Below are 22,510 nucleotides of genomic sequence, written 5' to 3'. Positions count from 1 at the left end.
AGTTTTTTTCTTACTCCCCTCTTCATGGGTTTCTCCCTATTCATGGCTACCTCCCTTCCTTTTATATTGTTTGATTCCATGAGATTTCTACCTTTTGTCCCTAAGGCTTCACCAACTGTTTTTAGTTTCTTGTGGACATCTCTCTAGGATTGCCCACTAACCTGTTGGTTGCCCGGCCACTACCTTTGCTCAAAGTGTGCTTGTTGCACCACTTTTCATTCCAGGACAAATCTCCTAGTTTTGTTTCTCCCTCTCCCCTTCTCTGCCTTACCCAAATGGATAAGAGCTAGAGGCTTTCTCTCTACTTACCCCTATGGCATGCATCAAGTGGCCCTAGCCCATTACTTGCCTCTTTTGGATGAAATGCCATTCCACCAAGGCATTCTCCCCGAAAGAAGCCTCAGTAGAAACCCCAAAATAGACCCTTTTCTCCCCACTACCAAACCATGCCCTTTAAATCCCTTGACTGAGGACCTGCCCTCTAGATCCCTTGACTGAGGACCTACCTTTCCTGTATTGGTTAGGTACAAATAGGTGGTGCTCCAGCCCTTGTGTGAATTCCACTTACCTCTGTGTTTGTCTTCTTTTACTCCTACACCATTTCTACCATTCTTACCTTGTCTCATTTTGCTGCGTGCTCATGCTTCTCCCTTACAGTGTGAAGAGCGTGGGCCTTTGGGATTGCACTGCCTCCCCTTATTCCTATTGTGGGCCTAGACATTGTCTTGGCAAATGCCCTTGCACGTCTAGCCCTTTAGGCTTCCATTTATGTTGTTCCTTTTCTTGCCATGCCTATGGGCTTACCATGTTGGCCCATTGGATTTATTACTTTTTCCTTTGGGCTCCTATGACCCATTTACTTTACCTTTACCTCTTATTGTACCCATGGGCCTGTTAGCTGTTATTCTTGCCATGCTGGCCTATTGCACTTATTAACTTTTCTTATGGGCTTTCATGACCCATTTACTTTATCTTTACCTCTTGTTGTGCCCATGGGCCTGTTGGCTGCCATCCCTGCCATGTTGGCCCATTGGGTTTATTACCTCTTTTCCTTGGGCTTCCACAACCCATTTACTTTACTTTTACGTCTTGTTGCACCCATGGGCTAGCTAGCTGCCATTCTTGCCATGCTAGCCTGTTGGACTTATTACCTCTTTTCTTGGGCTTCCACAGTCGATTTACTTTGCTTTTACCTCTTTCATTTCCTTTTTTCTCTCACCTTCCCCTATTGTTGGACTTCTTTTGTCATTGGGCTTTTTTGTCAAAAATGGGCATCAACACACCCCTACAACAAATTCCTAGCTCCGATAGTATTAACCCCTAGCAAAAAATCTTAAAGCCACCACTAGTGGGACCTGAGTGTGCTAGGTTTTAAAAGTTTAGAATAATTGGCAAATCGTGAACATACAAGAACATACAAGCTGCAAAAAGAAGATTTCAGAATTTGCCTGGTTTGACCGATCAAAGAACAAGCTCGACCGATCGAAAGTTGTATCTGCAAAATTTTAATTAAGCCTAAACAGCAGTTCAAGCCCATTAAGGATTAGAGTTTCAGATCTACTTCTCTCACTATATAAAGGAAACCCTAAGCACGTTTTTATAAGGCTTTTCAGAGAGTGAAGAGTGTGCCTCTTTTTTATTTAGGGTTTTGTTCCTAAAAAGCTCTCTCATATCTTCTACCAGTGTTATTACTTGAAGAATCTCAAGCTCCAGTGTTGTAGAAGTTGTTGCCTTCTCTAGTCATCAATGGTGCTGATGATCTAAACCTTCAAGGGTGGTCTTGGTGTCACAAATAGGAGAGTTTGTGTTGCTAAACCTTTGAGTGGGATCTCAAAGTCACAAACGTGGGTGTTTGTGTTTTGCAAAGATCAAAGAAAGAAGTAGTCCGTGGACTCGGAGCTATTATGGGGTCGTGGTAGTAAGTTTTCTACTCGAGGTAGCAATAGGATATTAGTGGTCTAAGTCGCTATTGTATAAACTTCAATTCTTTCATAGTAGATTTGCTATTTTACCTTGAGGATAGCTAGGTCAAATCCTCCCTAGGATTTTTACCAGTTTGGTTTTTCGGGGTCATCATATCATTGTGTTCTTTATGTTTCCGCTGCTTTGCATGATATGATTGCTTTGTTTTAACCTAGATCTGAATAATAAACCTAAGATTCACTTGGTTAATTAATTAGGTTAAACAATCTAGTTTTACAAGGGTCTAAATGTACAAATGATATCAGAGCGGGTTAGCTCTAGTGTTTAGATTTTTTAATCAAAGAGTTGATCCTTGATCCTTGTTATCATGGATAATTTTCAGTGTCTTACTGTTTTTGATTGTGATGATTTGAATAAAAAGAACACTGTTGTTTCTGTTGATTTTATTAATGCTTGTGAAACTCTTCGTAAGGAATTATTGAAATCTTTGAAAATTTCTAAGAAATTCAAGGAAGAATTAAAATTGGCTAATCTTGAAAATGTGGAATTGGTTGTTAGATTAGATGAATCTAATAAAAAAAATGAATTTTTGAGAAATCAAATTTTCTTTCAAGATGAGAAGATGAAATGCTTGGAACAAGAGTTAGTTGAATCTAAAGCTAAAATTGAAAATTTGACTAGTACCAAGCCTGCTGTTGATAACAGAAGTGTTTTTGTTTCTCTTAAGCCTAAAGCTGAAAAAGTTTATATCCCTCATTTCAAGAGGAATAATAAAGAAAAGGCTAATGTATTTAGGTTAGACAAATGTAAAAGTTCTGATGTAGACGCTGAAGTTTCTAAACCTGTCTAAACCTACTGCTAGTGTGCAAAAGAAATATGTTTTTGTGCCTACCTGTCACCTTTGTGGTGTTATTGGTCATATTAGACCAAATTGTTTTTTGTTGAGGCAAAAACCAAAATCTAAGACTAGATTTGCTGCTAGGAATAAAGATGTTCCTAAATTTGTTCCTGTTTGTCACTTTTGTGGTGTCTCTGGTCACATTCGTCCTAATTGTAATAAATTGAAATTTAAACATTCTGTATTTCAATCTAAGATATGTGATGATATTTCTCCTGCCATAAGTCCTAATAAATTGTTTCATATGCTTTTGAAAAATTTAAGCTTGTTGGCTTGTGAAAGGAAATTGTAAGATTTTAGTCTTTCTCAGAAGATTGGTGTAAACCCTCAAATATACTCTGCTTCTCATGAATTTTCACCTACAAAACTGAAGACTCGTGCTATATGGGTGAGAAAAGATTTTCTAAGGTGAGTATTGTTTACTTGTCCTTGATTCTCCAATGTACCATTTTTATGCATGACATGAATGATATATTATGTACACATGAAAAACATAGTTACACAAGTCTATTTATAAATACACCCTCTTCTTTTGATAAAAATTTAGATCTGTGTTGCGATGAAAAGTTGATTTTTGATTTTAAAAAAATCAGATTTGTTTTCTGCTTGTATAAAAAATTGATTTTTGGTGAAAGAAAAAGTTAGATATGTTTTTGGAGTAAAGTAAAAGAAATTTTTTTGTTAAAAAAATCAGATATGTTTTTTGGGAACAAGAAAAATTGATTTTTGGGTTTGTAAAAAATCATATCAATTTTTGCAAAAAAAGAATGTTTTATTATTATTATTTTTTGTATAGGATTAGAAAAAATCATATCTATTTTTTATGTGGAAAAAGGATTTTAGAAGAGGATTATATTCATAAAATCAACCTATGCAACATGCATCAAACAAAACAAACTTGACTAATCATGACTATTTTTTATTTTAGAATCTGCTTTGTTATATATATAAAAAAAAAAAAAAATATATATATATATAAATCAGATCTACATTTAAAGAAAATATCGATAAGTTTTTGACTAGAGAAAAATTCAGATTTGTATCTAAGAAAGATACAAATCAGTTTTTGAGTAAGAAAAATTCAAATCTACATCTAATGAAGATGTAGATCAATTTTGTTTAAAGAAAAATTTAGACCTACATCTAATGAAGATGTAGATCAATTTTGTTTGAAGAAAAATTCAGATCTACATCTAATGAATATGTAGCTCCATTTTGATTTTGAGAAAAAAAAATTAATATCATGCAGATTTTGAAACTAAGAAAGAGATCACAACAGTATCAAGAGAAATCAAGAACATGTTTTGACATTGTTAGGTTCTAAAAGTTTAAAACAATTGGCAAATTGTAAATACAAACTTGTTTAGATATAGATCCTAGAGTCTATAGGTATTATTAGACAATGCTCAAGGTGATATAAGTCAAGATTCAAGAACATACAAGCTGCAGCAAGAAGAATTCGAAATCTACCTGGTTCAATCGATCGAAAGACAGGCTTGACCGATCGAAACACGAATCTACAGAATTTTAAGTCGGCTCAAACAGCAGTTCAAGCCCATTAAAGATTAGAGTTTTAGATCTACTTCTTCTAGTATATAAAGGATACCCTAAGCACATTTTTAAAAGGTTTTTTAGAGAGAGAAGAGTGTATCTCTTTTGTATCTAGGGTTTTGTACCCAAAAGCTTTCTAGAGTCTTTTATGAGTTGTGTGTTGAATTTTCTGTGAGATCTAGAGCTGTTTACTTTCATACACACACATTAAGCTATCAAGATCAAGATTCACATCAAGAACTGGATGGTTGTTTCAGTTGTTGCATAAAGAATTTTAAAGAAGATCTTAAACCTTTGAGTGGAGTCTCAAGATCACAAGTAGGAGAACTTGTGGTTGCTGTAGATCAAGGAAAGAAGTAGTTCGTGGACTCGGAGTTGTCATATGGTCGTGGTAGTAAGTTTTTTACTCAAGGTAGCAATAGGATGTTAGTGGTCTAAGTCTTATTGTACAAATTCAATTCTTTCATAGTGGATTTGCTTTTTATCTTGAGGATAGCTAAGTTAAATCCTTCTTAGGTTTTTTATTGGTTTGGCTTTCCTGAGTTATCAAATCTTTGTGTTCTTTATTTTCCATTGCTTTACGTAATATGATTGTTTTGTTTTAACCTAGATCTAAATAATAAACCTAAGTATTCACTTGGTTAATTAATTAGGTTAAACAATCTAGTTTACAAGGGTTTAAAAATGTACGGACATAATAAATCAACAACTCATGATATGAATACTTTAAAAGAACTAAACTAAAAATATAAACAAACACATATCATCATAATAAGAGAAGCATAAGGAAAAGAACAAGGTAATCAGAAAACAACCTCTTGCATGGCACAACCTTCTTCTTGAGAGGATATTTTAGGGTTCAAAGGAATTTATGCAATTATCTTTGCTAAAAATCCTAGCATTTTGAAAAAGAATATAAAAAATGGGAGTTAGAAATATAGGTATTCTAAGAGTGTAAAAATGTATCCCCTCTTAGAGCGTAAAAATTTTTGCTGAATTCTGAGTCCCAGTCCCTATATATAGAGGCCAAAAAACTCTAAAAAATGGCTCCGATATGTAGAACGCGAATCGGGACTCATCCTTTTGTGAAAAGATCGATAAGTATGTGCCTTATCATCACCTGAAGGCCATTGGGCCAAAGCCCAAAAGATGCCAATTTAGCACTTTTAAAGTGTCATTTGGCACTCCAAAAGTGCCGAATGGTGCTTTTGGATGTCAAACACACTTTCGTGTTCAGGTGCCGTTTGGACTCTCCTTTTAGGATTTTTTTGATCTGGTCCTTACACCTAGACGTGTTTTCATCCTTCGTCCATGATTTTTTTTTTTTTTATCTCTTTTCTAGATAATTAAGGCTTTTTAATAACAATCATCTTGTAGATAAATCCCTTAAAATAAATCTTGATAAAATTCAGATTATCCACAATTTTATTGTTATCCAATTATCCCTTTTATTCCTATGCATGCAATCCTATTTTAGCCACTAATTATCAACCAATCATAAAATTATTTAATTAATTTTAATTGTTTAACCAATCAAAATTAATTTAAATTAATCATGCGTAGTCGACTCTTACTAGACACAATGCATATGGACCGTGTAAACTTGATCATGTGATATCTTTCGATCCGACGGTCCGATATAGAAACCAGACACACTATTGATGCATGTAATGAATAAACTGATGCATGCAATGCAAGAACAAATTGATGCATGTAATGCAAAGACAAATTGATGCATGTAATGCAAAGACAAATTGATGCATGTAATGCAAGAATGATTTTTTGGGTACATGGATGGTCATTCCAATAATTTTTCATGAATAAATCATGGGTGCAAAATCGAGTGTTTACAATACTTATACTTGTTTTCTTCACTTCACTGTGCAACGCTTCACTGTAAATGTTTTAATAAGTTCTCATATATATATATATATATATAAAAGAATGTGCCCATTTATATACAAATTTTTAATAAAAATATAATTTATTATCTTTTTCATCTAATAGGGACATACAAGTAAATTTATATAAACTACGTTTATAATCCCTTCTCTGCTCATTTTTCATTTTCCAAATTTTCATCTCCCCAATTAAACGGACCATAATTTGGTAAAAAAGAATCCTATTGAATTAATCTCTCAAAAAAAAAAAAAAATTGTCTAGTATGGTTTAAAGATCAAATCATGTTCACGGCATACGAATTGTATAATGAAAAAATATAGGAGTACAACCAGCTGTTAATTGTGGACTTCCACTAAGTTTCATTCCTTCCATTTCTTCTAGAGCGTCAAGTTTAATCAACCTCCGTAGGAGAGGGACGCCTCAAGCAAGACTGGGTTGCAATTAGCATGCATGTATGTCATGAATTTGTCTGTTCTAACTATGGTGTTCTTATTTTTCAAATTGTTGAAACTCACTTGACCTTAGGCCATGCTTTCACACCCAAAAACTTGTCTAACATCTCTCCTTCGCAAATCTAGCTTGACCCGTTAATTAAGCTAGCTAGGAAGACTTGAATCTCTCTAAAACACAGTTCATAGATTTGGATTTAAACCCTTTTGCCTCAATTCTATTAAAATAATCTACATATTTGGAAATCTAACAAACTAGAGTTGGAATATTAATTATATGAAATTGGCTGGACTTATCCAATAATCTTAAGGTCAGGACCAATTATTTCTCCCTAGCTAGAACCACCGCCCACCAACCCATATCCCCTTCCCACTTTGGGGCATCTTTTTCACGTTGTTCATAAAAATTGTGACAAGCTTGCAGTGTAAGAACTATATACTTCCATTCAACATTTATCACGTATATATAAATAGACATTTTCACCAAACATCAAGATCGGAAACCTCTCTCTCTTTTTACTCTCTAAGTCTTATCTCTCTCTCTCTCTCTCTCTCTCTCTCTAAACCATTGCAATCTTGCATTTTTTAATCCATAGCGAATTAGCAATGATTGCTGCTCCAAGTATTGAAAATGCTGGACCTTTCACTCGTGCATGTGGAAGGCACAAGCTATTGCCTAATAAGATCGTCGAGATGGCAAAGAAGATTAAGAAACTGGGACAAGATGATCCACGGAGAATTATCCATCCGCTAAAAGTAGGACTGGCTCTCACATTGGTTTCCTTATTCTACTACATCCAACCACTCTATGATCGTATTGGCGAAAATTCAATATGGGCTGTCATAACAGTCATTCTTGTCTGTTGGTAAGCTTGATATTTATAAACCAATTTACGGTATAACAGCTTCAGAATTGGAACTATCAATTCCATTTGCAACGTTTTTCTTTTTGATTTTTTCCCAATCTTCTGTAGGCGCAACTCTGGGAAAAGGCTTAAACAGGATGCTAGCAACGCTGTCAGCTGGTGCTCTAGGTGTTGGAGTTCATCACCTAGCAACTCTCTCTGGTGAGAAAGGAGAGCCCATTGTACTTGGATTCTTCGTCGCTATGATAGGTAACATGTTACAGACAGATTGTGATAATTTAATGTTATGGTTCCAAATTCTCAAACTCATTAGAGGTCTAATGCATATATGCAGCTGCAACAGTAACATTTGTGAGATTTTTTCCCACAATGAAGGCGAGGTATGATTATGGGCTGCTCATATTCATATTGACTTTCTCTTTAGTATCTGTTTCGGGTTACCGAGAAGATAAGGTGCTACACATTGCCCATCAGAGGGTAACCACAATAATCATGGGTAGCTTTATCGCTATTGTTACATGCATCTGTATATGTCTCGTTTGGATTGGAGATGAACTCCAAAATCTGGTAGCTAACAACATTGAAAAGCTTGGGAATTTCTTACAAGGTATGTATTTTATGCTCGACACACACACACACACATATGAAACTTTCATGCCCCATATATAAAAATCATGAACGCTCCAAAACTCTAGTCATATTTGTGTTGGACACATGCAGTGGCGGCTCCAGGAATTTTTCCCAGGGTGTTCCTAAAAATTTTTCCTATAAATTTTTTTTTTGGGTACGTGGTTTTCTTATCAAATATTTGTCCATAATTATAGCAAAAGAATAAACAATAAACTATAAGTTCATTTGAAATATTAATAAAATTATTAATTATTGTTGTTTAGTTGTTTCATTAATTTTTTATCTTTTATAAACTATAATTTGTTATATTGTTGTTTCATTAATTATAAAATTATTAATTGTTGTTTATCCTAGAGTAACATAATTTAATTTGTTTATCTTTTATAATGTATTGGTTAATTAAATTATTAATTATTAGTTACTTCCACCAATTAATTATTAGTTAATTAAATGATTATTTATTAATTATTAGTTAATTAAATGATTATTTATTAATTATTAGTTAATTAAATGATTGTTCATTAATTATTAGTTGCACTATTACACTAGCAAATAGCCACCCCCCATTCACCCCAATTCGACAAGCCCCAATGCCCCCATGGCCCCAATCACAACTCACAAGACTAGAGCCAATCAGATAAAGCCAATTAATTGTATTTCACAAAAAGACACTAGCACCAACACAGACAATTAATTTATCTCACCACACCAACATCAATACCAACGGATAACTCCAAAAAAAGTGCAAATATTAATAAAACTTTATAAAGCATACTAACCAAAAGGCAAAAGAAAACAAATGACAATCACAAAAAAAAGAAAAAAAAATCACAGTTCTCAATTCAAAGTCTTAAAAGAGAGAGAGAGTCTGAGACAGAAAGATAGAGGGAGAGTCTCATTTTTTCACTTTCATTCTTCCCTCTTCACTCTTTAGATACAGAGAGTAAAGAGACTGAGACTGAGTCACATAGATGAAATACCTGAGGGGCGGCGCCGTCAGGCACAGTGGCGAGGCGAGGAACTGAGGAAGACCGATCGGGCAGTGGGGCAGCACGTCGAGATGTAGCTTTCGTTTGAATGGGAGATCGAGTTTGAGCCGGCCCGATCTGGCGATCTCCTACTCCGTGGTCCGTTCCGTTGGTTGTTGCGTCTGTGAAATTTTTTGCGTTTGTGTTTGTGAAGTGTGAAGTGTGAAGTGTTTGGCCTGATCTGATTTCAATATATTAGGTTAGTTTTTTTTTTTTTTTTTTTTTTGAGAATCCGTGGGTTACTGGGTTTGCTACCATCTGTTGGGCTTGCCGTGGGCTTGATGTTGGGCTTTTCATCCGTTGCTTTTTTTCGAGAATCTGTGGGCTTGTCGCTGGCTCTGTTACACTTTTTTTTTTTTTTTTCAATTTTTTTTAGGGTGTTCCTACCTATGATTGAAGGTGTTCCTAAATTTTTTTTAAGGGTAAACAAATAAATTGTTTTTAATTATTATATATATAAAAAAAATTTAAGTTCAGGGTGTTCCTGGGAACACCCTGAAATGTACATGGCGCCGCCACTGGACACATGTCCATTTCAGATATGTCATGAACAGAACACTCTTACATATGTGTCCATAATGTATTGGGAGGAATAAACATACTTATGTTTTTAAAGATTTAAACAATTTTTATTTATTAATTTTGAAAACTTAGAATAAACAAAAAATATTTCTATAAATAAATAAAATATACCTATTAATTATTTTTGTAAACCGACTCGTGCTAATTCTTCAAGAATTACCTTGTGACTATGTCACATGTCCTCTTCGTGACCTTAGTATATAATTCCTTTCCATTCTCTCTCTCTCTCTCTCTCTTTTTCCCCTTTTCTTTTGTTGTGGAGAATCAATATTGACCAATACAAACTTATAGGATTTGGGAGTGATTTCTTCAAAATATCAGAAGATAGGCAGCCCTTGAGTGATATAGCATATATTCAAGGAAATAAAAGCCTTCTCACTTCAAAAAACAATGAAGAAACTATGGTGAGTATAAAATTGTCGCCCTAGCTCTCTTGTTTTCACCTCAAAAAAAGAAAAAAAGAAAAATGAAGTTATTTGAGTTCCATAGCTACTTGACTTTTTTTTCTTCAATTTTTTGTGTTGGGTTCTAAGATATTAGAAACTAAATGTATTAGAACTTCAATTTGTAATGTGTTGGCAAACTATGATCAAAACTTAAAGTCTACATTCACTACAAGAAACTTGGCTATTTTCAACGGTTGAAACCATCGAAAAAAATATTTTCAACGGTTGAAACCGTCGAAAAAAACATTTTCAATAGTTGGAATGTGAAAGCTCTGATACCAATTGAAAGCTCAGATTTGTGTTAAAAACACACGAGCTATTTAGACCCCAAAATTAAAAATTACGACTCAGTTGATTTTACTCTAACTTAAACTAAGTGCGGAATAGAGTAAATGCAAGCAAACAAACAAAACAACTACTGTAAGCCATATTCAATAAAACACAACAGTAAAACGAAAGCTAAAATAGTAGGGAAGAGAGATGCAAACGCAAGATAATAAGCCGATGTGTTATCGAAAAGGAAACCAGAGAACACGGCGAAAAACCTCTCCGCCGCTCTAGAAGCGGTAAATCGATCCACTAGACAATAAGTTGAGATACACGAATAGGAAAAGACCCTCCAAGCCTAGTTTACCCAATGCACTAAAGCCCTCCAAGCTCCTACTCCAACAAGGCTTCTCGGAACCGTGTTTTTTCTAGCTTTTTGGATTCCGCAATGCACCCGATTGCATCCGCCAAAACTTGTCTTCTTCTAATGCTTCCCAGCAGCACCAAAAACTCACTAAACACTCAGTATGGGTGTGGTAAGTGTTTGAGCTATCAACCTCTCAAGGATTTAGAAATGGAGAGGTAGGAGTAGAATTGTAGGTATGACAATCTCACACTCTCAACGGTTTGAGACTAGGGTTTTCTCTTTTGAAAAGCTCTCTACTCAATATGTGGGTAATGATGATATATATAGTGTGTATGAGGATATAGTGGAGCAGATAGAACAAAATAGCAAAACAAACTATTTTGCGGGTATCTCGCGGGTAGGCCTTACCCGCGAGACACTCGCGAAAACCAACTGTCATCATCTGTCATGACTCTTCACATTCCAGTCATGTGCAAAGCACATGCATCACTTTGCAGGATGCTTAGTTGCGAGCTACCCGCGAAAACTCTTTTGTCTTCAAATGCTTGAGTCTTCACACACTCTCTCTCTATCACACAATCCTTACAATAAAATCCCACATAAAATACAGGGTACAAAATATTGAATAAAAATACAATCAAATTTGGCACAAAATTAAAGCCAACACAAAATAGTTGTAAATCACAACTTTACAAAATGACCATAGAGAACCGTTATTAAAAACTGTGTCAAGAACATTTTTCTAAGGCCTATCCAACCGTTGAAAAAAGTATTACACATTTATCGACGGTTAATAACTGTCAAAATATATATACCAAGGGAGTCAATTTCGTACCGGAGGTTGTACCAGTTTGGTCAGCAAAACGATATATTTTGGTTCCGGTCAATACCGGTGTACTGTTTCAGATTTACCGCTATTTTGTATATTTAATATATATATATACACACAAAAAAAAAAATCTCTATTTACCATAAAACATTACCTCAATTTAGAACAAATTATTCATAGTTTTAAACTTTAGCATCAACTAAGAAAAACACAATATAAAAAACAGAAAGTTGCTTATTGCATACAAAGAAGAAAAAAATATAAATAATTATATTAACACAAGATACTTCACAAGTACCATCAAGTGTCAAAACTTGATGGTGCACAGTAAATGCACATGACCCATCTGATGCCTTGAAGAAAAACAAAAAGTAAGCCCAACGTTGAGGTGCATGTCCCAACACGTTCACCCTTTAGACCGAAAAATAAAAACTTGTCTCATTTTAAAATAAAATGGGACTCTTGTCTTTCAAGGATGTAGAGAAAATAGGAAGTTTGCTTGCTGAAATGAAAACAAGAAGAGAAAGGATAGTCCACTTGAAAGGAGGAAGAAGAAGTGAGGGATGATCTAGCAAGTTGAAATTTGGACTACCATGGTCATCCAATAGTCTAAAGATAAAGATATGTAAGTACCAAAAATACTCAAAAAAAAAAAAAAATTCATTCATCTTGTACCGCCCCGGAACAAGTTTACCGGCGAAACACACTGGAATTCGCCGGAACTGCTGAAATACTTTGGTATTTTGGGAGGTATGAAACAATAGTGTTTCTGTACGGTTTGACCTGCCAAAACAGTAAGTTCCGATCGTACCGGCCGATACGGTATGGAATTGTCTTCCCTGATATACACATAAATGTAGATTAAAGTATGCTTATTACTTTTATCCATAGGCACCCAATAGTTGAAACAAGTATTTCTTGTTAAAAAAAGAAAATTTGGATGCACTCTTTCACATTAATCAAAATTTAATAATCTGAAACAAATTGTAAAAATCAATACAACTCAACTACTTTGCCTACTGCCCTTTATAGTCTTAAATTTACATTGTTCATCTACCTTTCAAAATAGAAGATTCTTATAACCTTTAACCTTCAAGACCAATTCATTGGAAATTTTAAAAACATAATGACTCACATCTGCCATCCAAACATCTATAACCGAGTCCTCTTCAATGCGCATGAGATTCCATTAATCACTAAGTTCTTTTGATGCTTGCAAAAAGTGTCATCCATTAGTCATTGTTATAAGTGCCAAACCTAAATAAAAAGCCAAGGGTAGTTCATTTTAGGAAGAAAATGCACGTACCTAAAAAAAAAAAAAATAAATAAAACCAGCACAAAAAAAGTCACATATTAGCAATTTACAAATGTATAGATGCAAACTTGGTAAGTGACCATATTAAAACTATCAACATTTTAAAGGAGGTAATTTATTCTATTAACATTTCCGAAATTCAAATTCAAATAAGAAAACACTTAAAATTGAATAAAGTCATTTCTTAAAATTAAAATTGACCATATTAAAACTAGCTAAAATTAAAAGAAATGCAATAAACAAAAACAAATAACTGTGCACATGCTATAAATAGAAACTGAATGTAACTGACTTAGAACAAAGTTTGGGTACCTTATTTCATAAACAATGTACCTTATTTCATAACTGATTTGGAACAAAGCGTGTCTCTTGTGAATCATTCCTACAAAAAAAGTCAAAAATACTTTGAGAGACTTAAGCTTGGCTCATTTAATAGTCAAGAGGAAATACATAATTAAAACAGTATTTAAACTCACATTCTTATTTAACCTCCAACAAAGTGACATGATTGCATTCCATGAATCACAAGAGCACATCTGTAATGTAAGTCATTGTCTACTAAAGTGACCTCCATACACATCCTGTAAGCACTAAGTAGTAGAGAGTAGAGGTTTTTAGCAGGGGCACAAAACATACAGTTTGCTCAGTTACGTTCCACATGTTGTTTATGAAATAAGGTACCCAAAGTGCTACTGGGTCAAAGTTTCCCTACAATGTTCCCAAAGAAGAAACAAAGTTTGTGTGTGTGTCTATATATATATATATATATATATATATATATATATAATAGAAACTTGCAATTTGAAATTAGGTATAAAAAAAACCCTCCAAAAAAAAGGCTAAAATGTTCTAACACAGATGCCAAAGAGAATGTATTGAGTTTGAGTACCTTACCCTCAGCTTCAGTATATGGCGTTGTTCTAGACCTGTTCCAAAGAAAGACAAGAAAAAATAAATAAAATAAGTGAGCACTTTTCATGATAAAAAACTGTAAAGCCAAAACTGTAAAACCACTGCTTTAAAATTAGCTATAAAAAAACCCTCCAAAAAAAAGGCTAAAATGTTCTAACACAGATGCCAAAGAGAATGTATTGAATTTGAGTACCTTACCCTTAGCTTCAGTATATGGTGTTGTTCTAGACCTGTTCCAAAGAAAGACAAGCAAAAAAAAAAAAAAAAAACAACAAGTGTGCACTTTTCAAGATAAAAAACTGGAAAACCAAAACTGTAAAACCACTACTTTCACTATCACAACATGAGAACAAGCATTTACAAAATCAGAGGCTAATTGTACTTCAAAAGGAAAACAAAAAAATATAGTGTTGGCAATGTACTGAAACTCTAGTGTAGCTTCTAGATGATTGGCAATATAGAGACATTCAGTTTCAGTCAACAAGGAAAAAGAAAATATGGTTATCTTTTCTCTCCAGATCTAATCTATAAATTTACTTGTGGACCCAGACACCCCCCCCCCCCAAAGAAAAACCCTACATAACATAAAGAACTAAAACTCAAATTAGAAAAGGAGACTCACTAGACCCAGGGAGTCATTAAACTCTTAGCTCACTTCAACCACTTTCCAAAAAATGGGACAATAAATATCACTAGTAGCATCGACACTTTCAACCACACCAAAGCTGCTACCCTATGATACAGGAGCCCCCATTTCTAGTAATTCAACAGAAAACATCACCTAAATAATCATGAGCATGGTTGGTTATGCCACTAGTATCAGAATTCCCCTCTATGTTAATCCACTCATGAGAGTCAAGATACTTAAGATCCTTCACAATTGCACGTAAAATGCATAAGAAAAGTATAAGCACAATAGGTAGGTCAATTTTCAAGGAATCCAACAAAGACATGATATCAACAATTCCCAAAATCAATATTAGATAAAGTGATTCTGTAGCTAGAAATGAAAAGATATTGCAGAATGCTACAAAATCAATGAACTAGATTATCATTTATATGGGAGAACTATCTCTATTCTATATGGATATATCGATTAGAAATTTGATTGGATAACTTTATGTGAAAACAAAACTCCAATAAAAAATTTGAGAAAGAGAGAGAGAGAGTTGAGTAATGCACTCACAAATGAAGAATGCTACTTGTTAAGTTTGCAGAAGCATTCAAAACCCTTTTACATTTTTTTTTTACAATACTCTTGACACCCCACATACTGTTGGAGTATGTTAGGAATGCTATAAGCATATAGATAATAATTGTTGTATTGAGATTTAATTAGTTAGTTAGTTACAATTTCAAACATGTTAATCACATTTAGCACATGTTAGAATTATTAATGCACATGGGGAATAATAGAACCAATAGGATGAGGTCACGTGGACCAATGAGATTAGAACTAGTCTCCTATAAATACATAACTGTAATCCAATATGAGATATCAATTGAAGAATAAATCAACTTCTTAGTGCATTAGTGCATCTCTCTTTCTCTCTCTCTCTCTTTCTCTATGGAGGGTGATTACCTCGAATTAAGTTAATTTCTCTACAATCCCTATCCATTCCCCTATAATTCTCATCAATCTCCATTACGAACCACCGGGTTTCTAACAATTGCTATCAAAGTCGTCGATCTTGATACAGGTGAATATGACTGGTAAGAAATCTTAAAAATGGTGAATGAAGTTTTAAAGAATTTCAAGGCTTTGTACGAATCTCACAATGTCATTTTAAAGAAGGTCAAGGCCTTGGATGAATCTAACATGGCTATGAAGGAAGAGCTCTCAAGATTACAAGAGGGTCTTGAGAACATGACAGAAGAGGAGTTACAATCTCTTGATTCAATGAAACTTGAAGAATAAATTAAGTTCCAAGAATCTACTACAATTGTTGCAAGCCGGGATGTTGATTTTTGTGTTAAAGTGGAGGATGATATACATGTACATGCTGCCCATGAAGTTAAGTCGAAAGAACCAACAAAGAAGGTGATGATGATCTTCCAAGAACTAATTCTTGATGCATCATTGGAGGCTTCCATCCAAGAGTCTATGATTCAAGAATTGGCAATCCAAGTGTCGGTAATCCAAGAATCCAAGATACAAGTGTCAAGAATTTTACTAGTTCTAGAATTAAATGAGGTCTTAAGGATATAAGAACATTTCAAGGTTCAAAGAATCAATGAGACCTTGAAGATTGAAGAACCATTGAAGGCTCAAGAATTTGAGCAAAGTTTGAAGATCTATGAAGAAGAAACCTTCATGTGCACAGGATTGCTTGTCAAAGAGAAATGCATGAATATGGTGATCAAAATGTTACTACGGTATTGGTCCATTGGAAGATCTCATTTAATGAAGATGTTGTTTCACAACAACACATTGTGGTAAAGGTGTTTTCAAGGGGAGGAAAATGTTAGGAATGCTATAAGCATATGGATAATAATTGTTGTATTGAGATTTAGTTAGTTAGTTAGTTAGTTAGTAACAATTTCAAGCATGTTAATCACATTTAGCACACGTTGGAATTATTAATACACATGAGGAATAATAGAACTAATAGGATAAGGCCATGTGGGCCAATAAGATTTGAGCTAGTCTCCTATAAATACATGATTGTAATTCAACATTAGATATCAATTGAAGAATAAACTAATTTTTTAGTGCATTAGTGCATCTCTCTCTCTCTCTGTCTCTCTCTCTCTATGTAGGGTGACTACTTCGAATTAAATCAATTTCTCTACAATCCCTATCCATTCCCCTATAATTCTCATCAATCTCCATTACGAACCACCGGGTTCCTAATAGAGCATCATTAATAATAGTAGTAAATAAGCTGTTTTTTCATATAAGTAAATAGTTGAATGGAGATGGAGAGGTCCTTGAAATCAGAGTATGACCATTTAAAAAATAACAGCCAATTGTCTCTACATAACTTTATCCAAACACTTGTGTGTGCAAATGATGAATTGAGATGAACCATATTGTAAGCACACTGTTCAACCTAAGTAGAATTCACAATAATAAGAAAATCACAATGATAAGAACCCACTAGTTCTTAAGAGTTTAGATGATCTATGGTACTAATTGGCCTAACTTTAATCACAATTGCAGCACAACATAAACTGACCTCACACAGATAGACAATATACTGATGTATGAATACCCAGATTCAAGAACCCACTGACCTCGATTAGCACAAATAAAAATCAAAATTTGGTAAATAAATATGATACCAGTGATGAATGAAAAAAAAAAAATTCCAAAAACCAATATCCTAATCAAAGAATCATAGATCAACCATTTCAAGCAACAAATACAAAAATTTAAATGAGAGATCCAAATCCACATTTTCGTCTTTTTGATTTATATATATAAGGCAAATAAAGAACAACCCATCAAAGCAAAGTCTCATAAATAGCAGAAGTAGAGCCTCAGTGGAACATAGAGATCCTGAAGCCATGTTTGAAAGAAAACTTTGAAGTCTGAACACCCCCCCCCCCAAAAAAAAGAAAAGAAAAAGAAACTTTTTTTTCCCCCTCAAGAGTCAACAGAAGCATGCAACACTATATATTTTTTGTTTCTCTTATAATAATACCTGGTGGGGTTGGGAGAGAAATTTTGGAGGCGGTTGTGTAAATGCAGCCAGAGGTGAACGATGCGCATTTATCTATATTTCAATTTGAGTGAGAATATAAATGATATCAGCCAGAGAATTAAAAAAGGATCATGATTCATTTCCATATCCAATAACAAGTGAAAGAAAGACACACAGTTCCAAAAAAATTTCTCCTCGATGAATAAAAAATGAACCCATTCAAACCATTAATTAGCAAATATGACGAGAGGTCCATCCTAAGGGCCACCCTAATTCATGACCCTTAAGGCAATTAGGCTAGGTAGTCCACTAGTCCTAAAATGCCTCAAGACTTCAAAGAAAAAGCATACTAAAGAAGTTATATCCTAAGAATGTCCATCAAACCAAAGATCCAAGTATCCAACTAAACCTTTCCAGCAAAAAATCCAAACATCTGCTGCAAATGGCCTCTGGGCCAAATGGAACTTCCATCCCTTTTAAGTATGGGGTGGGGGACAAGTTCAGGGGTTCAAATACCGTGGATAAAAAAAAATACCACTAATAATAAATCTTTTCCATTTTTCAATGCACTTCTATAAATGCATTGCATTCTCAAATTCCTTGATTTTTAGAGACTAGTGCTTACATTATTGACCCTCTTATTGAAGAACTAGTGCATATATTGAATCTAGATCATTTTTTACAAATGGAACCTCTATGCAGTGACCAGAATGAACAACACAAATTTTATTTTTGTTAATTGAAAATGCCAAAAAGGTGCAAGCCCTTTGCGACAGTTAGTTGTATGGTACCTTGATGAGACTATAGGAAACTAGGTACAAAAAAGTAATTCAAAGATTATCTATATGAACTCTAGATGCACAAGTTTAATGTAGTGATCAACCAATGATTTAATTTTCTTGTCATTTCTACATATATAGAAAGTAATAAGATGCTAAGTGGCAAATTGACAAAGAACTGTTAAGGCTTTTCTCCTTGTTCTTATTTTCTTATCCAAATTCTTTGGCTTTGGTATTGGTAAGACCATTTATAGAACTACCTATGCCAGAGTTGTTGATTGTGTTTAAATATATTGATAGATACAATGCATATTCAAGAAATGAAAACTAAAACAAGCTAATACCCACTTAAATGCAATCACAACATCAAAACCCACTTCATGTGAATATGGCAAAGAGACGTAACACAAATTAAAAGGCAAATGAACTTACCGAGCACTTATAATTTGAACTCACACATGTTCTAGCTTTCAATCCCACAAATAGTGAAATTTGAACTCTCCTTGACCATTCATTGAGCTGAACTCCCAATGCACCTACAATCACACTGAAAGCACGCAATACACAAAACCACAAATTCAATTTTGACATATCATTTCAAATTCAAGAACAAAAACCACAAAAGTTCAAAATCTTTCAGGCGAATAACAAAGTATGGACAAAATTCGAGTCTAAGAAAAATAAACTGTCATAAATAAGTTTTTAGAACAGCAAAGTTGAGAGAAATAGAATAAATACCTGATCGGAGGGAGAATAATGGAAAAATTGAGTCGAGAATCTGTTTGGTTGCCTAGAAAATAATAGGAAAATCAACTGCCAAGACCTATGAGAGAGCGAAAGCGAGAGAGCGAGAGCGAGATATAGAGCAATAGAGAGAGGCAGAAATTGAATTTTGCTTGGTTTCCTAGAAAATAACAAGAAAATTGACAACCAAGACCTATGAGAGAGAGAGAGAGCGATAGAGAGAGTGAGAGTGAGATATAGAGTGAAAGAGAGGGAGTGATTGTAGGGTAAATATATTTAATCGTAAAATAGCTATATATCAAAAGCTCCATGTTTTTATTTTCAACATTTATAACCTGTTGATAAAAAATAGTTATTTTTATTTTCAACATTAATTCAACTGTTGATATAAATTAGCACTGTTTAATCAGTTGGATGAATTTCTCATCGCTTATTTAGCTCTTATTTCAACAGTTATGCTAACTGTGGAAATATATATGTGAATTTCTCACCACTTATTTAAACAATTATGTCAACTGTAGAAATACATATGTGAATTTTTCAAAAGTTGAGTTTAAATGTAAAAACAGAAGGCTTTTATTAACATTTTTTGGTGACTGTAGATAAAAATATGTTGAAAAAGCTCATGTTTATTGTAGAGATTTAGGCTGCTCAAAGTGTGTTTAATTGTAAAGTTGGAATCGAGTGATTGCAGGATTTATTGGTTTAAATCTGCAAAGCTCGATCAATTGAAAATTAGGCTCGGTCGATCAAACCTTGTGCAGATTAATTTTCTGCAGAATTTTCCAACTCAGCCCAACTCCGATTTGACGTGTAGTGTTTTATGCTTTATGTCTCATATAAATAGGAAAACCCTAACTATGTTTTAGAAGTCTTTGATATGCTGAGTGTTGAATCTCTTGTGAAATCTAGAGGTGTTTACCTTCATATACACTTAGGGTTATCAAGATCAAGATTCATATCAAGAGCTTGGTGATTGTTTCAGCTGCTACTTGAAGAACTTAAACAAAGTCACAAGTAGGAGAACTTGTAGTTGCTGTGGCTCAAAGAAAGAAGTAGTCTATGGACACAGAGCTATCATGGGGTCGTGATAGTAATAGAATGTTAGTGGTCTAAGTTCTATTGTACAAACTTCAATTCTTTCATAGTAGATCTGTTTTAACTTGATGATAGCTAGGTTAAATCATTCCTATATTTTTTACCGGTTTAGTTATCCTGTGTCATCAAATCTTTGTGTTCTTTATATTTTCTGCGACTTTATTATTTATGGTTGTTTGTGCTAAACCTAATCTTGAATAACGATCTTGTTAATCAACTTAGTCTAACATTAGATTAAGCATATTGTTTTAAGGAGTCTAAAAACGTACATTTTGTAATTATTATTTTAATTTTCAGGCTAATCTAGCAAGATGAGAACTGTGGCACTATCGTTTTGGGCTCTTTCATCCTTGGAAACAATATGTTAAAGTTGGAACCCTAACTCGATAATGCACCTACAAAATTGAAGCTCTTAACAACTACCTTAACTCTGAGATTCAAGTAAATCAGTAATACTCAAATATATAGTGGATAATTATTTCGCACAAGTCATTATGTATAGAAAACTCTTCTGTGAAGATTATGTAGAAACAATTATGTATACTCTTTTTTTATATTTTATTTGTTGTTGAAGTGTATACTCTCTCTCTCTCTCTCTCTCTCACACACATAGATATGTATATATATATATATATGATTATTTATTTATTTATTTTGCTTTTTGCCTCCCAACACAAATGTGGAGGGAGGGGAAGACCATTTAAAGATTACCCCCCCCCCTCCCTCCCCTCCCAACAAATGTTTCCCTTCATCTTTTGTTACTGTATTTCAATTTTCAATAACTTTTTATATTTCAATTTTCAATAACAGTACCTAATTACAAATAAGTTCACATATATTCCAAATAGTATAAAAAAATTGTTAATCTTTTGGTGTTGGTTCTAATTCTATATGATTGTAATGATAACTTTGTCTCAAGAGTAAACTTAGTGTTAGTTTGGATACAAACGCGTTTGCGTTTTTGTTGGCGTTGTGTTTTTTGTGTGGGTCCTGTGACTATTTACAAGATCCATAAATACGGATTTCAGCAAATTTTTCTTTAAAACTGGATCTGACGGCACTATTTACAAATTTTAAAATTATTTTGCTACAGTGTTTTCAGTTTTTAATTTTCAGCAATAAGCGGTATCCAAATAAATCCTTATTTATATTTGTAGTTATTCTTATTCGTTATCTGTTTTTTTTTTTTTTTTTTTTGGATAAACTATTCGGTATCTGTTGAAGTCATCATAATATATTATTTTGTTATATATATGATAATGAATTATTGTTGATTATTTTGTTAGGCGTCATGTATCATATTAAATTTATGAAATGATAATTATATATTTATTTCTACTCTTTAATTGAAAATATTTTTGTTTATTTAAAAAAAAATTATGACAAAACTTTCACAAATTTTTTTATTGACCCATTAGGTAGAGATAATTCACTTACCTATGTTTTTCCATCCTCACAGACGCTCAATGAGTTCGGACGCAAAATTCAAGAGCCAAGGACAAAAATCTGCTCAGAATCTGGAAAAGCTCTTAGGGAATTAGCATCAGCAGTCAAAAAAATGAACCAACCAACATCATCAGTTGCACACATTGAAAACTCAAAAACCGCTTTTGAAAACCTGACATTCGTGCTTGCTACGTACCATTTGGAAAATGCTAATCTCCAAGAGATCATACCATCTGCAGAAGTTGCTTTGACTCTAATTGATTTTGTACCATGCATCGTGAAGATTGCCGATGCAGTTCAAGAATTAGCCTCCCTTGCACATTTCAAGACTCCGGCCACAAGAGTGTCACCATAAAAACCATATGTATGAGCTCCATCGATCAAAGAACAATATTGCTGCCACTTTCCGTTGGTTCATATTCGATCTCTGTTGGAGTTAGTGGATCTTTCTAAAAGGTCCAACTCGACTACAAGAATAATACTGGCTTTTGATAATATAAGAAGGCTTGATCTAATCCTTCAGCTGTGAAATGCTCATCTTGAAGGGAGTGTTACTGTTATTATAATAATGGTACTAAAAACTGAACAAGAAAAATTAATGGAAAGAGACTGATCATGCTCAATCTAATCGTATTACTGTAGAATTTTATAGTCCCAATACATGTGTATTTCTTCTCAAGGATTGGGAATGACATGGACTTGCCTATGTTATGCATGTCACTTCATACCTTGAGATTTTTTTTCTTCATAACAAATACACTTGTATGATATCCTAATGGGCGGTCAAGATTTGTCTCCCCGGATCTGTTTGATAAATCTCTCGAAAAATAA

General features: G+C 33.8%; 1 pseudogene; it reads left to right on the top strand.

Annotated features, from left to right (window-relative positions):
• Nucleotides 1-7,329: 7,329 nt before the first annotated feature.
• Nucleotides 7,330-22,034, top strand: LOC142606275 (aluminum-activated malate transporter 8-like; annotated as a pseudogene).
• The last annotated feature ends 476 nt before the right edge of the window (nt 22,035-22,510 follow it).

This window comes from Castanea sativa, chromosome 8 (assembly GCF_040712315.1).
Source record: "Castanea sativa cultivar Marrone di Chiusa Pesio chromosome 8, ASM4071231v1".
In the NCBI taxonomy this organism is placed as follows: Eukaryota; Viridiplantae; Streptophyta; class Magnoliopsida; order Fagales; family Fagaceae; genus Castanea; species Castanea sativa.
Note: the sequence above shows the minus strand (reverse complement) of the source record. Positions and strands in the feature narration are given on the sequence as shown.